The sequence below is a fragment of the Trichosurus vulpecula genome, chromosome 1, assembly GCF_011100635.1.
Source record: "Trichosurus vulpecula isolate mTriVul1 chromosome 1, mTriVul1.pri, whole genome shotgun sequence".
In the NCBI taxonomy this organism is placed as follows: Eukaryota; Metazoa; Chordata; class Mammalia; order Diprotodontia; family Phalangeridae; genus Trichosurus; species Trichosurus vulpecula.
Genome location: NC_050573.1, coordinates 275553070 through 275567820, shown reverse-complemented (window position 1 = coordinate 275567820; position 14751 = coordinate 275553070).

The window sequence follows — 14751 nt, the reverse complement described above, 5'->3', positions numbered from 1 at the left end:
CAGCTCTTCACTCTCTTCATTTCTGTCTATTAAAAGTGAAGCTTACCCAACAAACAAACAGAAGAACTGACCAGTGGTCCTGTCTATCCCTATCATGTCCACCCCACTTTTATCCATGTAATTATAGTGGGTGTGCCCAGCTCACTGTCCTGCAACCCTGTTCCATCATTGTTAACTCTTGTTAACTCATGGATGAGACTTTATTTTAGCATTGGTGATATACCCTTAAGCTGTGAAATTCATCTGGTAAATTGGAAAATGCGACAGATTATAATTAATGTTGGAGAGCTTGTGGACAGTCAGGACCACTAATGAAATATTGGTTGAACCGTGAATTGGTGCAACCACTCTGGAAAGCAATTTGGTTAAGTGACTAAAATATCTGCTTCCTTGGTTACCAAGAGCTCACTGCTAGGCTTATACACCAAAGGAATCACTGATAAAAAGAAAGGTCTCATGTACGCAAAAATATTTATGACAGCCCCTTTTCTAGCAACAGAGAACTGAAATAAGAAGATGGCCTTGGATTAGGTAGTAGATAAACGATTTGTGGTACATGAATGTGCCATGAACATACTTGACTGTAAGACAAAATAAGTATGAAGAATTTAGAGAAGCATGGAAAGGTAGGCAAATCAAAATAAGTAGAAACAAGAAAACAATATTCCTAATGACTGCAATAACGTAAACAGAAACAACAATTGATGCTGAATAAGAGCTATGGGAATGCGCACCCTCCTTCTTTGCAGAGGTGGGGCACTACGGGTAGAGAACACAACATATAATGTTGGATTTGGTTGAGGTATTGGTAATTTACTGAACTTCCTCCCCGATCTTTTAAAAACTGTCATAAATTATGATTCTCCAGATAGGGCGGAGGGAGAGATATTTTGGTAAATATAGGTGCTACAAAAACATGAGAGAAAAAAACCTTTTAAAAATATGTTAAAAAAATTAAAGATATGAAATTCCCTCAAGGCAAACTCCTTGTAAATGTGTGGATTTCTTGTCTTGCCCTCCCTGGGTACTTACTGCCCTTTTAACATCACACACATGACTGATTATTGATTCATACAGGGTTTCTACAACCTAATCACACCCTTAGATTGGCCTTTTAAAAAAGGCTGTAGACATATTCCAAAAGGCTCACAATCTGGAGACAGAGCGAAACTTTTCAGACACCTAAGGGCTTTGTTTCCTGGAGGGAAGCTTGCATAGTAATACAACCCCTCCAGGGAACCACAGCCTGAGGGATGACATTGGATAGAGGCAATGGCAGAGTGATGAAGAATTACTTGGCAAATCCTTCAGGAAGACGGGCCAGTAGCCTGTGATAGAAGCAGAGTAAGGCAGAAGTTCATGGACCAAGACAAGGACCAGGAACTAAGGAACAACAACTTATCGAGCCACAAGTTGGAGGAGCAAATTTGGACCCTGTCCTTTACAGGTACTGTAAGTTATGGAGAACTTGTAGATCTAGGCAAGGATGGGTTAACTTTTTTTTTTATCATCCCCTTGTAGGGTGGAAGTGCTCATCCAGGGTAGAACTAGGGGGTGCAGTGGAGATCTTCAGCACCTGGAGACAGGAAGATCTGAGTTCTAAGCAGGCTTCAGATGTTTCCTGGCCGGGTGACCTCTGGCAAATTGCTTAACCTCTGCCTCAGTTTCCTCATCTGTAAAATAAGGATAATAATAGCACTGACCTCCCAGAGTTGTTGTGAAGATCAGACAAGATAATGACCATAAATTGCTTAGCACACCTGGCAGTCACTATAGGTCTGGATGGTGCTCTAGTTGTTTGGAGAGGTAGGGGTTTCTGGAGGGGAGGATTGTTTGACTTCAGCAACCCTAAGTGCATTTCCTCTTACCAAAGGGTAGACCTACCAATGAGAGTGCTACGAGACATAGGGATAACACATGTCCTTATGGAGGCATAGGCCCACCAGAAAGAAGGTTTGCTTGACTTCTTGAAGGCACCAAGTTCTTTCTGCTTGTGGGGAGCCTCAGGGATGGTGGCATGTTTTGACTCTTTGTAAGGTCCAGTAAGATTTCTTTGCATTTATTACTTGGGTTAAATAGAGACTGTGCTATAGTCAAGGTTTTGTCAGAATGCTTCTATGGGAGCTAAAGGGACAGCTCAGTAGCCCAGTGGATAAAGCACCAGGCCTGGAGTTAGGAAGACCTGAGTTCAAATCCAGCCTCAGACACTTACTGGCTGTGTGAGCCTGGGCAAGTCATTTAATCCTGTTTGCCTCAGTTTCCTCATCTGTAAAATGAGCTGGAGAAGGAAATGGCAAACCACTCTGGTATCTTTGCCAAGAAAACCCTAAATGGAGTTACCAGGAGTCAGACATGACTGAGCAACAACGGGAGCCAAGGGCTGCTTCCCTTTTGTTATAGAGATGTAAATACAACTGAGATTTGGGTGTGTTTAGGGGAAATATAGGGTAGAGACACGAGCCAAAAGTTCCCAAGATTGAACCCTGTCCACGTAAGCCTAGAGCTTTTGTTCAGAGACATTGGTTACATAGCACTTCAGTGGGAAAAAAGCTGAATTTGGAGACAAGACCCACATTGGAGTCCTGGTTCTGCTGCTCATTAGCTGGATGATCTTAGAAAAGTCCCTTAACTCCTCTGAGCCTAGATTTCCGCATTCATAAAATGGTGATAATGATGCTTGGACTGCTTGCCTTCCAGGCTCAAATCAAATAGGATGTGTAAAATGCCTTGTAAACCATAAAACACTAAATAAATATCAGTCCTAACTATTATTAGGCATGAGAAAATCCTACAAAAGTGTGAATGGTATTGATGCTGATGCTGGGATCAAATGACCCACTTCTTGAAAAAGAGTGCTTTTCCTCCCTAAAGTCCTACTATGACTACACCAAATCCTTTCTGAGTTCTGTAATTTGAGTCAGAAAAATTGGGTTAAACTAATAATTCTCCTCAATTGACAGAACTTTCTCCCCTCCCCACCAACCACTCAACATTCCCCCACTGTATGACTTCTGTGGTAGCTAACTCTACCCCTCTAAAAAGGGATTGCATTTGGCTGCCTAACAGGGGATAAAAAATAGGTCTACTCAGAGCATTGTGTCCAAAGGTGACTGTGGGAATAGCGTCTTCTCACTTCCTGACTTTTGTGCATTGAAGTTCTTGCTCACAGTGTCGCATTAACCCTGATTTGTAGCCTGAATGAAAATATTGGCAGCTTTCTTATCTGCTTTTCATTCTTGAATTTGAGCTGGTAAAGAGGCCAGGAATTCCCAAGCTTTCCCAAGCATTTGAGGAGAAACACTAGGACTTCTTTTTCACCTCCACCCATCTGCAGACCAAGTGTGCATTAGTCAAAGGCAAGCTATGAATTAGGCTTTGTGTGAATTTCTGGAAAGATACCCTAGCTCATGGGACAGGGAAAAGTGACAGCAGCAGTGACATCTGCGGAGCTGTTAGCCCCGGTCACTATCAGGAGCAAAATGTGTTTGTACATCATTTATGAGAGCAATTCAGCCAGGAAGAGAATAGGCCTTTTGACATCAGCAGAGACCAGGACTGCCTTACAATGGGAAGTCTGTTGGTCAAAGGGAAGACTGTTTAATGAACTGAGAGATGAGGGGCTAGCTCTGGCCATCTGTAGCCAAGGTTATTAGAGTAACTCATTAATGGAATTCATTACACATGGCCACATTACCTTTTCTAGGGAGGGATTGCTATAATAACTTCCTTTTCCAAAATGGAGTCCATGGAACCCCCAAGTTGGAATGTACCTTTGAGCTTTAAAATGATGGCATGCTCACACCTGATGTGTATATATGTGTATGTATGTATATATGGGATTGGGCTGATTTTGACTCCAACCTTACATATAAATTTCCTGACTTAGTGGGAGGAGGGCAGGTGGGTTTGCCAGGAAGATAAGATATACTTTTGGAAACGACATCCCTCAGAATTTAGTATGAACATGCACTAGGGGATACCATCATATAGGAATTCACATCATAGGCTGGAAGGGGGAAGTCTGAATTTAATCCCCTGATCATGATATCCAAGACCCTCTACAACTTGGACCCAACCAACCTTTTCATCCTTATTTCAACCTATTCACTTTTACATGTCCTCTATTCTAAAACATGTTAGACTATTCTCTGTCTCCTTTGGAGCACAGGAGAATAGACTTACAGACAGATAAGACTTTACAGATCATCTAGTCCCATCTTCCAACCCCATATGGTCCTTCCCTCTTTTGTCTCTGTATCTCTTGCTCACACTGCATCTCCCTGTCATGCCCATGAGGGTTCTCTAGCTTGCTCCTCCTTTTCTACCTTCAAGGCTCACCTTACATGTCATACCTCTCATACTTCCCCACCTCTACCAAAATGAAAGTGATCTTTCTCTTTTCAAATTTCCTCATAGCAGTCTCCCTAGATCTCTCCTCACCTGCCTCACTTCTCTGGTATTAGAGTTATTTGGAGACATTTGTTGACTCCAAGGGTCCTTATTCCAATCCTTCTGGACTAGTAGATTGGGTCTGGAAAGTATGGGTACTATATACTTGCAGGACTTTAGGGGCAGCTTTGAGGGTTTGGGGTATTATTCTAATGTTATAGCTTATGAGATCCTACCAGTAAACTTTCCCCCATTATTATGGGCTAATTATCAATTTTATAGCTAGATTTAATTAGCTTTTAGAAAGGTATATTTACTAAGATTGCATAGTAAGTGCAGGTGGTACAACTATCCCCCTAAAACTCTATGGCACACTTCCCTACAAGGACATACAGGGACTAGGGGAAAGTGGGCTCAAGCTTAGCACATGGGGCAAAGGTTAACTCACAGCTCCTATTTGCTAGAAGTCCTTTCCTTTACTTTGTGGGGATACTCATGAAGTTCTGCTGAGGTATAGTATAGCTGTTTTGTGGGGCTCCTTGTACAGCCTTGGATCTGTCTTTCTTCATCACATCTAGTCTGTTCTCAACTACCAATACAAACACTGCCACCTGCTGAGGCTGGAATGCTGATGAAAAAGCCCAAATCCTTTGGCCAAGATAGGGAAGAAAATGTCCAGGCTGAGACTGAAACTCTGTCCTCCTCCTCCTCTCATTGATTCTTTCTCAGGAAGAGCTCTCTCTCCTCTCTTCCACCAAACACTCAGACTTTTTATTTCAATTAGCTGAGTAGTTTTACACAGGCCCCAGTCTGAACAGACTTTCTGTTTGTCGCATCTAGGGAGTTGTCCTGGCCTGCTTCACACAGAGTAAACAGCTGAGGTGTGTTCATACCAGATGTATATTAATAAGGGCAATTGGGGGTGATATTGACTCCACCTTTACATATAAATTTCCTGATTTAGAGGGAGGAGGGCAGGTGGGCTGACCAGGGAGATAAGATATACTTTTGGAAACCACATCCCTCAGAATTTAGTATGAACATGCATTAGGGGGACACCATCATGTAGGAATTCATATCAATGGCTGGAAGGAAAAATCTGAAGTTTGAAAGACATAAGAGAAGGAAGAAAGAATAAGAAATGCCTACTGGAAGAATCTTCCTTGATTCATCTCTTACAGTTTATAGACATTAGGTTTGCCCTTCCCTTTCTGTGATGAAAGATTTAATTTTTTTGTGTGTGTGATGAAAGATTTTGGACTCGATGTAGTTAGTTGCTTAATGCCTGCCTTGGATAGACCTGACACTGAGCAGCCCTCAGATCTAATAGCTGCAGCTGTTTCAGATTCTGAAGACTCGGCATTCCTATGGTGACTAGATTACTGAAAACTCAATGTTTTTATGTTAAGCTGCAATAGTGACCTTGGTCATTCATGGGTCAAGTTGTTAACTTGCCAGGAGTTGCTGCCATACAGTGGACACCAGGCTAACAGCAGCAGTGAAGAGCCAGAATATAGAGCTAAGACGAGGCTGGACTTTCAACCTTTGACTTGGGGCCTTGGCAGGCTATTTGGTTTGGACCATAGATATTGAGAACACTTGTTATTTTACTTTTATGATTTTTACCCTGTGTTCCTATTTCAAATAAATTGTCATTTACTCTACTATAGTGTGACAGCATTTGATTAATGTAGTGGCTGGTCATGAGGAAGAAGTTTAGAGGGAACAGGGGATCAGAGGTTTAATTCAAGTAGATTTGATCTTGCCAAGAGGCCATGTGGCATGCAGGATAGAGGGCTGGCCTTACAGCCGGAGAGACCTGGGTTCAAGTTTTGCTTCTGATACATATTGGCTGTGTTAGCCTGGGCAAGGTGCTTAGCCTCTTAGGGTCTCAGGCAATTTTCTAATACTATACATTGTAGAGAAGGTGCCAACCCTTCGTTGTTCTAGAGAGTTGCCTATACCAATGAAATCACAGGGCCAGCCCTGATCCCTATGATCCTGTTGGATATTATGGGAATCAGAATGCTGTGGCTTGTTATGCTCTTATCGTAAGAGTCTTATGTAACTATGTACTCCTGGGGGACAAAATTTATATCATAGCAATCTTTGTATCCCTGGGACCTACCATGGTGCACTGCTGTCATAATCCCTTAATAAATGCTCGTCTAATTAGAGCATTAGAGTAGAAGGGACTTTTGTTGTTGTTCTCTCCTGTCTGACTCTTGGTGACCCCACTTGGGGGTTTTCATGGCAAAGATACTGGACTGATTTGTCATTTCCTTCTCTAGATCATTTTGCAAATGAAGAAACTGAGGCAAACAGGGTTTAAGTTACTTGCTAAGGGTTACAGCTAGTAAGTGTCTGAGGACATATTTGAACTGGGAAAGATGAGTCTTCCTGACTTCTGGCCAGGTGTTCTATCTGCTGTGCCACCTAGCTGCTCCAGAAGGGACTTTGGGAATCAATTAGTCCAAACTCCTATTTTTTATAGATGGGGACACTGAGGCACCGAAAGGAAGTGAATTGTTTGGTATCTCACAGTTTGTAAGTTGCAGAGCCAGTATGCAAAGCTGGAATCTCCAGGCTCCAGGTCCAGTGCTCCTGAATTGAACTGAATTACATAAATGTCAGATATTATGATCTTATTACTAAGTGATCCTGAAAAGTAATCTCATTTGTGGCTCTGGGGCCAATAATTATAAAGGCTCTTACTCATATTGGGTAGCAATTTTCTCTCGAGGATTTCCAAGCACTTGATGAAATCAAAACTCCTTAAATATTGTTAACAACCAGGTATTGGGCAAGTAGGTGTCGCCAGCTGTCAGACAGGAGCGCTGAACACAGGGAGGATGATAATAACTCAGCTTGACCTGGGAGTAGATCAGAGGTGGAGCACAATCATGGGTTTCACCTACTAGAGGACAAAAAAGACACAGAAGCCCTTCTGTGGCTTTCCTGGCAGACTCCTCCGTCTGAGTTAGGACACAGGTGGCAACATCGTGATTCCCAGCGTAACCTTGCCAGCTCCAATGACAATCTCTGTTGGAGCTCTGCACAGCAGCACATCCCAGGCCAACTCACATGCCTGAGTGTAATTAATGCTGAGGTTTTAAGAGCAGTCTGTGATTTATTACTTCCATCGTAAAGAAATCCCTATAATCCGGAACTGATTATCTTCCATTTCCAACAGCTGTAATTTACAAGGGACTTCTTTCTGTCTCTCCTCCCTCCCCAATTATGCCTCCTCCCTGTTTCCCCCCCCCCCAAATTGTACCATTTAGAAGAGAGGTTCTTACACTTTTTTTCTGTCATGGACTTCTTTGGCCATGTGGCTAAGCCTAGGGACTTCTGAGGAGAACCTCAGAATAATGTTTTTAAAGACATAAAATAAAATACATAGGATTACAATGAAAACCAATTATAGAGAAGTGCAGTTATCATTTTTTTCTTAAAGTTCATGGACCTCAGGTAAAGGACCCCTGGCTTCAAGTAAATAGTCACCCTGTTCAGATTACGTGTAGCCTGGTCATGTTATTGATCAGTGCAATGAACTGGTCATGAAAAAATAGTTTGAGGGTCATGGCATCAGAGCTCAAGAGTTGGATGGGACCCTAGAGGCTCTCTCATTCAACTCCCTGATTTTTTAACGGAGAAAACAGAGGCCCACAGAAGTTGTTTTATACATTATATCAACTATATTATGTTATATTATTTTAGGTTATATTTTGCTATGTTATATTATATTATATTATATTATATTATATTATATTATATTATATTATATTATATTATATTATATTAATGTCAGGTTACACAGGTAATAAGTGTTCTGAGTGAGACACTGCCTCTAGAATCAGAGTACTGGGGACCAAGTCTTGCTTCTGTGTGACTTTGGGCATGCCACTTAAACTGCCTGGCTTTTGGTTTCCACATCTCTTAAATGGGTGTGTTATTAGAATGCCCCTGAGATCTCTTCTAATTCTAAGTCTTTGATCCACTGGTTCAAGAGTCAATGTGTGCTCTCTTTTGTCTCTGTCTCCCCATCTATCTCTTTCTGTCTGTCTGTCCCTGTCTCCCTGTTTAACTTCTCTCTCTTCTTCCCTCCCATCTCCAGAGGTAGCTAGGTGGTGTAGTGGATAGAGTACTGGGCTTAGACTTAGGAAGGCCTGAGTTCAAATTTGACCTTGGACGCTTGCCAGCTATGTGACCCTGGGCAAGTCACTTAAACCTGTCTGCCTCAGTTTCCTTAACTATAAAACAGGGATAATAAAGCTCCTGTCTTCCAGGGTTATGAGGATCAAATGAGATATTTGTAAAGCATTTAACAACATGTGTGACATAATAGGTGCTATATTATTAACAAATTTTATTTTACTTTTTTTGTTTATATTTTGTTTATATTCCTGCCCCTACCACTTGAAGCACACTGCCTTTTTTCAGTGGTAACAGTTCAGATGATTTCAACAAAAATTAAGCTGTTAAGGAAATGAGGACATAGCTGACAGGTCAGGCAAACTAGCCTAGCTGAAGCAGCAAGAAACCCTGTGGGAGATTCAGGCATGGGTCAGATAAGTCAAACCTCTGCCATCACCTTGACAACCACCTCCCCTCAGACCCTGATGGAGATAACCCAGGGTCCTGATCCCCAGAGCCCTGGAAATAGCAATGTCACTCAGATCAGCAGCCCTGCTTGTCCCCCTCAGCCATCACTAAGAGGAACAACTGCTGTGCAGAATGGACCTGCCATCTTTGACACCACCAACACCAACCAATGACCAAATGCCATCATTAAGTAAATAAGCCCAGTGGCTCTGGAAATATCAGCATCAGCCAGCCCACTTTGTAGCCAAGCCTCCCACAGCCATCATCCTAGAGACAGACCAGGCAATTCCTTCTGGAGATTACGGTGGTCCCTTCCCTGGGCCACTGGTCCTGCTTCCAGCCCAGTATCCACAGCCTTCATCCAGAGAAGCAAGGAACCCTTAGGAGAAAGGGACAGTCATTCACACCCAGTGCCAATCAATTGCATCCACTGAGCAAGTATGTCACCCTAGCTAAAGCAGTAAGGCACCCTGAAGGAGGAGAGATAAGAGAAGGCATTTATCAGCCTAGTCAAAACAACTTTGCCCACCTCCTTCTGTATCTTACTGGGGACAACTCAAGATGCTGAGCCTAAGAGTCCCAGGAATTAGCTGGGCTGCCTAGCATCTGTCATCTGGGGAATCCATTCTTGCGGATCTGATAAGTGCTTCTTCAGGTTTACAGATTCTGTGGCCATACCTCCTGAGCATCCAGAAAAGCAAATTCTTGCCACCACGGTCCTTGACATCGCCAAATAGTTCAATACCAGAAATGGCCATGGTTTTATAAAGGAACGTGAAAGTAAATAAGATGTAGTATTATCATTTTAATACTGCACTCAAAGGACCACAGGGTCATTCAGCCTGACTTGCAGCTTAGACTTTCTATACATGTTGTTTCCCCTCTTAGAATGGGAGGTCCTTAAGAGAAGGGACTGTCTTATGTTTCTATTTGTATTCCTAGTTTTAGTAAAGTGCTTTGCCCATAGCAAGCATTTAACAAATACTTTTTTGTTTTTTAAGTGTGAAAACAGTCGATAATTTGTACATATCACAATACAAACATAAGCTATGTTTCTGCCCCACTCTTCCTTTTTAAATTGTTTCATCTTTGACAGGAAGCAGGATCTTCTTTCATGTTTAGAAACCACTCCTGGGGCAGTTAGCAAAAACAAAAATTGCAAGTTATCAACAATTATGACAGAATGCTCCAATTCTCTAAAAAAAAAAGAAATGCAAATTAAAACAACTCTGAAGCTTCGCTTTACACTCATAAGATTCAGAAAGATGACAAAAGATGATAATGGTCGATGTTGGAGGGACTGTGGGAAGACAGGCGCATGAATGCGCTTTTGGTGGAGCTATAAATTTGTCTAACAGTTTTGAAAAATGATTTGGAATTAAGCTAAAAAGTCACTAAAACACACACATATCCTTTGACTCAGTGATACCACCATTGGCATATAACTCCAAATGAGCAAAGATAGAGGAAAAGGTCCCACATATACAAAAATATTGATAGCAGAACTTTTCATAGTAGCAAAGAACTGCAAGCAAACAATACTCATTGAGAAACATCAAATGGACAGCATATGTGATATGAAAGCAATGGAGTATTAGTGTGCTATAAGAAATGAATATGAAGAAGTCAGAGGAATTTGGAAAGGCTTGCACATACTAAAGGTAGAGGAAAAGTAAGCAGAAACAGGAAAACAATGTATAAAACAAACGCACTATAAAGAAACACCACATTGACAGACTTCAAAGCTCTGATCATTGCATTATACAATTGTGACTTCAGAGGACTGCTAAAGTATTTTCATTTCCTTTGGCAGAGAGGTGTTAAACTATAGGTGAGGAATGAGAGATAGGTTTTTAGATATGCTCAATGTCTGTTTTTTTTCCCTTCACTATGTTTATTTATTGCAAGGGAGAGATATACTGGGGGGGGCAGGGGAATCACTGGAGAGTGACAGTGATGTAAATGTAAATGAGTGTTAACATTTTAAAAAGGGGAAGGGGAAAAAAACACCACTCCCAAGGCCCAGAACCCTGATGTTCTGGTGAAATAGAAGAATAGAAAACTGAGAAATGGGTTTCCTTCTGTTTCCTCTATTCTATCTGTCTGGTCTGGACCTTGCTGGGTGAGTAGGCACCACAGTGGGATGGGGAAGGTGTCTCATCATTGGAGGGCCAGGCATCATGGGCATCCTCATGCCAGGAGGAGGCCCCACAGGCATTGTTCCAGGAGTGGGGTGCCCTTTGTGCTAGGGTGAGAAGATGGTATCATAGGCCCTCCTAGTGGAGGAGCTGAGAATAGATTGGGAGGAATTCTTCCTTGCTGAAATGCAGTGGCTGTTTTATCAGGCAGGCTCTGGGCTTGCTTTTCTATCCATTTTTGATAATAATACCTCACATTCTCTTTGTTTCCTCCCACTTCAGTATGTCTACCTCACAGATGGAAAATCCTGAGTGAGGTACACATCTCAGCAATCACGGTAAAACTTGGGCATGATGTTCTGAAGCCTGCTGGTTGTTTCTATCTGCAAAGGCAATCTTCTAGCACCAAATCACAGTTTGTCTCAGCACAGCTGTGCCTTATTCTGTCCACGGCATCTTCAGAATAGACTGGCTGTGTTCCTTATACTGTTCAATGTATCCTTAAAGAAGTCGTTCACGTGTAAGGATAACTTCAGGGTGTTCTTGTTCAACAGCTAAAACAGGACCTGGTTCTTCAGACAGATACTCAGTAGGAATCTTAAATGATGGACTGCACCCCAGGCACAAGAAGATGAGGGTACACTGCTGCTGACTGCCTGAAGTGCCTGGCTGGTGAGGGGAGGGGGGGAGAGAGAGTGAGCGGGAGAGAGAACGAGAGAGCGAGAGAGAGTGAGAGAGGGAGGGAGAGAGAGACAGAGAGAGAGAGACAGAGAGACAGAGACACATACACACACACAGGGACAGAGTCAGAGATAGAGAGAGAGAGAGAGTCAGAGACAGAGATGGAGAGAGATGAGAGAGACAGAGAATCAGAGACACAGAGAAAGACAGACAGACACACACACACAGAGACAGAGAGAGAGAGACAGACAGACAGAGACATACACACACACACAGAGACAGAGTCAGAGATAGAGACAGAGAGAGAGAGAGAGAGAGACATACACACACACAGAGACAGAGTCAGAGATAGAGACAGAGAGAGATGAGAGAGACAGAGAATCAGAGACACACAGAGAGACAGACAGACAGACAGACACAGAGAGAGAGAGAGAGAGAGAGAGAGAGAGAGTCAGAGATAGACAGTGACAGAGAGAGATAGAGAGACAGAGAGAGAGACACACACACAGAGAGACAGACAGACAGAGAGTCAGAAAGAGAGAGAGAGAGAGAGAGAGAGAGAGAGAGAGAGACAGAGAGAGAGAGAGAGAGAGAGAGCTGGGGTGGGGGACTCCAACAAATGCCTTCAATTCATTCTTATGGTCTCAACTTGGGAAAGTTTAACCAGCTCCATACTATAACCACACTATCTGATGCCGAGCGCCACCTATGAGGTAGCTAGTTCTGACTCTAAATTCCTTTGTGTCAGATTCATAACTGAAGACACCAAGCTCTTCAGGGAGCTTGAAGTCAGGCAGGTGGTGAGTCTGACCTCTACCCAAACTTGGTGGGGTGACTGAAATTTCCCCTATTCCAGAACTCAGAGTTTATTCCTTTAAGTTAAAGAGGCCTCTTAAAAAGACATATCATAGTTACTGATATTTCTATAAACCTATAAGGTTTTCAAAGCTCTTTATGTCAGACTTTAGTACATAATCAACTACTAGCACTTTGATATGAATTAATTTATAACAGATTGGCAAATAAGTAGACTAGCAAGTCTCCAGGGAATGAGACATTATGAATCAATGAGTGAAAAAAATATTAAGTGCTTACTATGTGTACCACTCTGTCACAAGCTCTGAGGATAGAAATAGAAAGTCAAGATAGCTTGGGTTCTTAAGGACCTCCTATTTTTTTTTAAAATAGCATTTTATTTTTTTTGGAGGGGGAGGGCAGGGCAATTGGGGTTAAGTGACTTGCCCAAGGTCACACAGCTACTAAGTGTGTCAAGTGTCTGAGACTGCATTTGAACTCAGTTCCTCCTGACTCCAGGCCCGGTGCTGTACTCACTGTGCCACCTAGCTGCCACAGGACCTCTTATTCTAATATGGAGAGGCCTATGGGAAGATCACACATGGAGCTTCAGCTCTATGTCAGATGGAAAGGCCCAAGGGGCCTTAGAATATGGCAGCAAAATAGATGGCAATGAGTTGTTCTTAGTGGCATTTCCATTGATAAACCTAATAAACTATGATAGGGCAGGCAGAGGCAAAGGGCCACAAAAAAGAGGTTCTTCCTGGGGAGGAAACACCTAAATATTAAGGTTCAGGACACCAGTCAGGTTACTGAATAGCTAATAGGAAAATATGGATGAAATGGGGAGAGCCATAACAAGGAATTCTAGCTCCTGGGGAAAATTGGGGGAGGATCAGAACTTAAGGGATTGCTGCATGTGGTTGAGGTAGAGTGGAGGCAGAGGTCATAGGAATTGTAGAGTCTGAAGTATTGGTAGGGTAAGGGTTGAAAAAGGGCAAGGGTTGAGGTCAAGAAGAAGAGTGAAACAGGAACTGAACATTTTTAGGAGAAGGTAGAGTGAAATGGAGGCCCATAAGTGTTATTGACAAGGATCTAGACAGGACAGAGTAAATGCTAAAGGCAGACAGATTGTTGCTAAGTGATGGTGGCAGAGGGCCTGAAAGATAGGGAGCAAATAGGATGCCAACTCCCTTTCCTGACCCCACAGCAGGTGGTGTTATGGAAGGAGCAAATACCCTGGAGAAGGGTTTAAGAGATTTTGGTGTCTTTAATTTCAATGAGCAATAGAAGATGGAAGGAGGAATATGAAGGAAAGAGATCTTGGATGAAGGGGAGTTTCTACAATAAATGATGGTCTCCAAAACAGGGGTTGTTCCAATGTGGGAATTTGTTTTTGCTTGGCTGTGCATATTTGTTTCAAGGGTTTTCTTTCTTAATTGTGGAGTGAGTGACTGAAGGGGAGGGGTGGCTAGGGATAGGGCACCCAAAAAAGAAAGAATAAAGCGTTGTTGAAGCATTTTAAAACATTTGTAGAAGAGAATAGGAAGGCCAGAAAGAATCACAGAAAAGCAGGATAGATTTGAAAGTTAACATGTCAGATTTGTTACATACTTAAAAAGAAGAGCAAACTCTACGTAACAGAGATTCGCAATATCAGGTACAATCCTCTTTTTCTGTTCTACTGTGTCAATCACTGGAGGTAACCAAGTAGCTCAGCGGTTAGAGTGTTGAGCTTGGAGTCTTCAATCCAACTTCAGATACTCACTAGCTGTGTGACCCTGGGCAAGTTACTTAACCTTTGTTCACTTAATCCACTAGAGAAGGAAATGGCAAACCATTCTAGTATCTTTGCTAAGAAAATCCCATGGACAATATGGTCCACAGGGTCATGAAGAGTCAGACATGACTGAACAACAAATGTCAATCGTTTAGTCAGCAAGCATCTATTAAGGGCTTTCTGTGTTTCAGGTACTGTGCTAAGCACTGGGGATACAAAGGCAAAAAAATAGTCCCTACCTCTAGGTACGCACATTCTTTTATATATAGAAATGCCCATTTTACTTAGTATTTGATAAATACAGAATAAAAATTAATTAAAAATGAAAAATAACAAGAAGAAAAAACAAAACGAAAAAGTGGG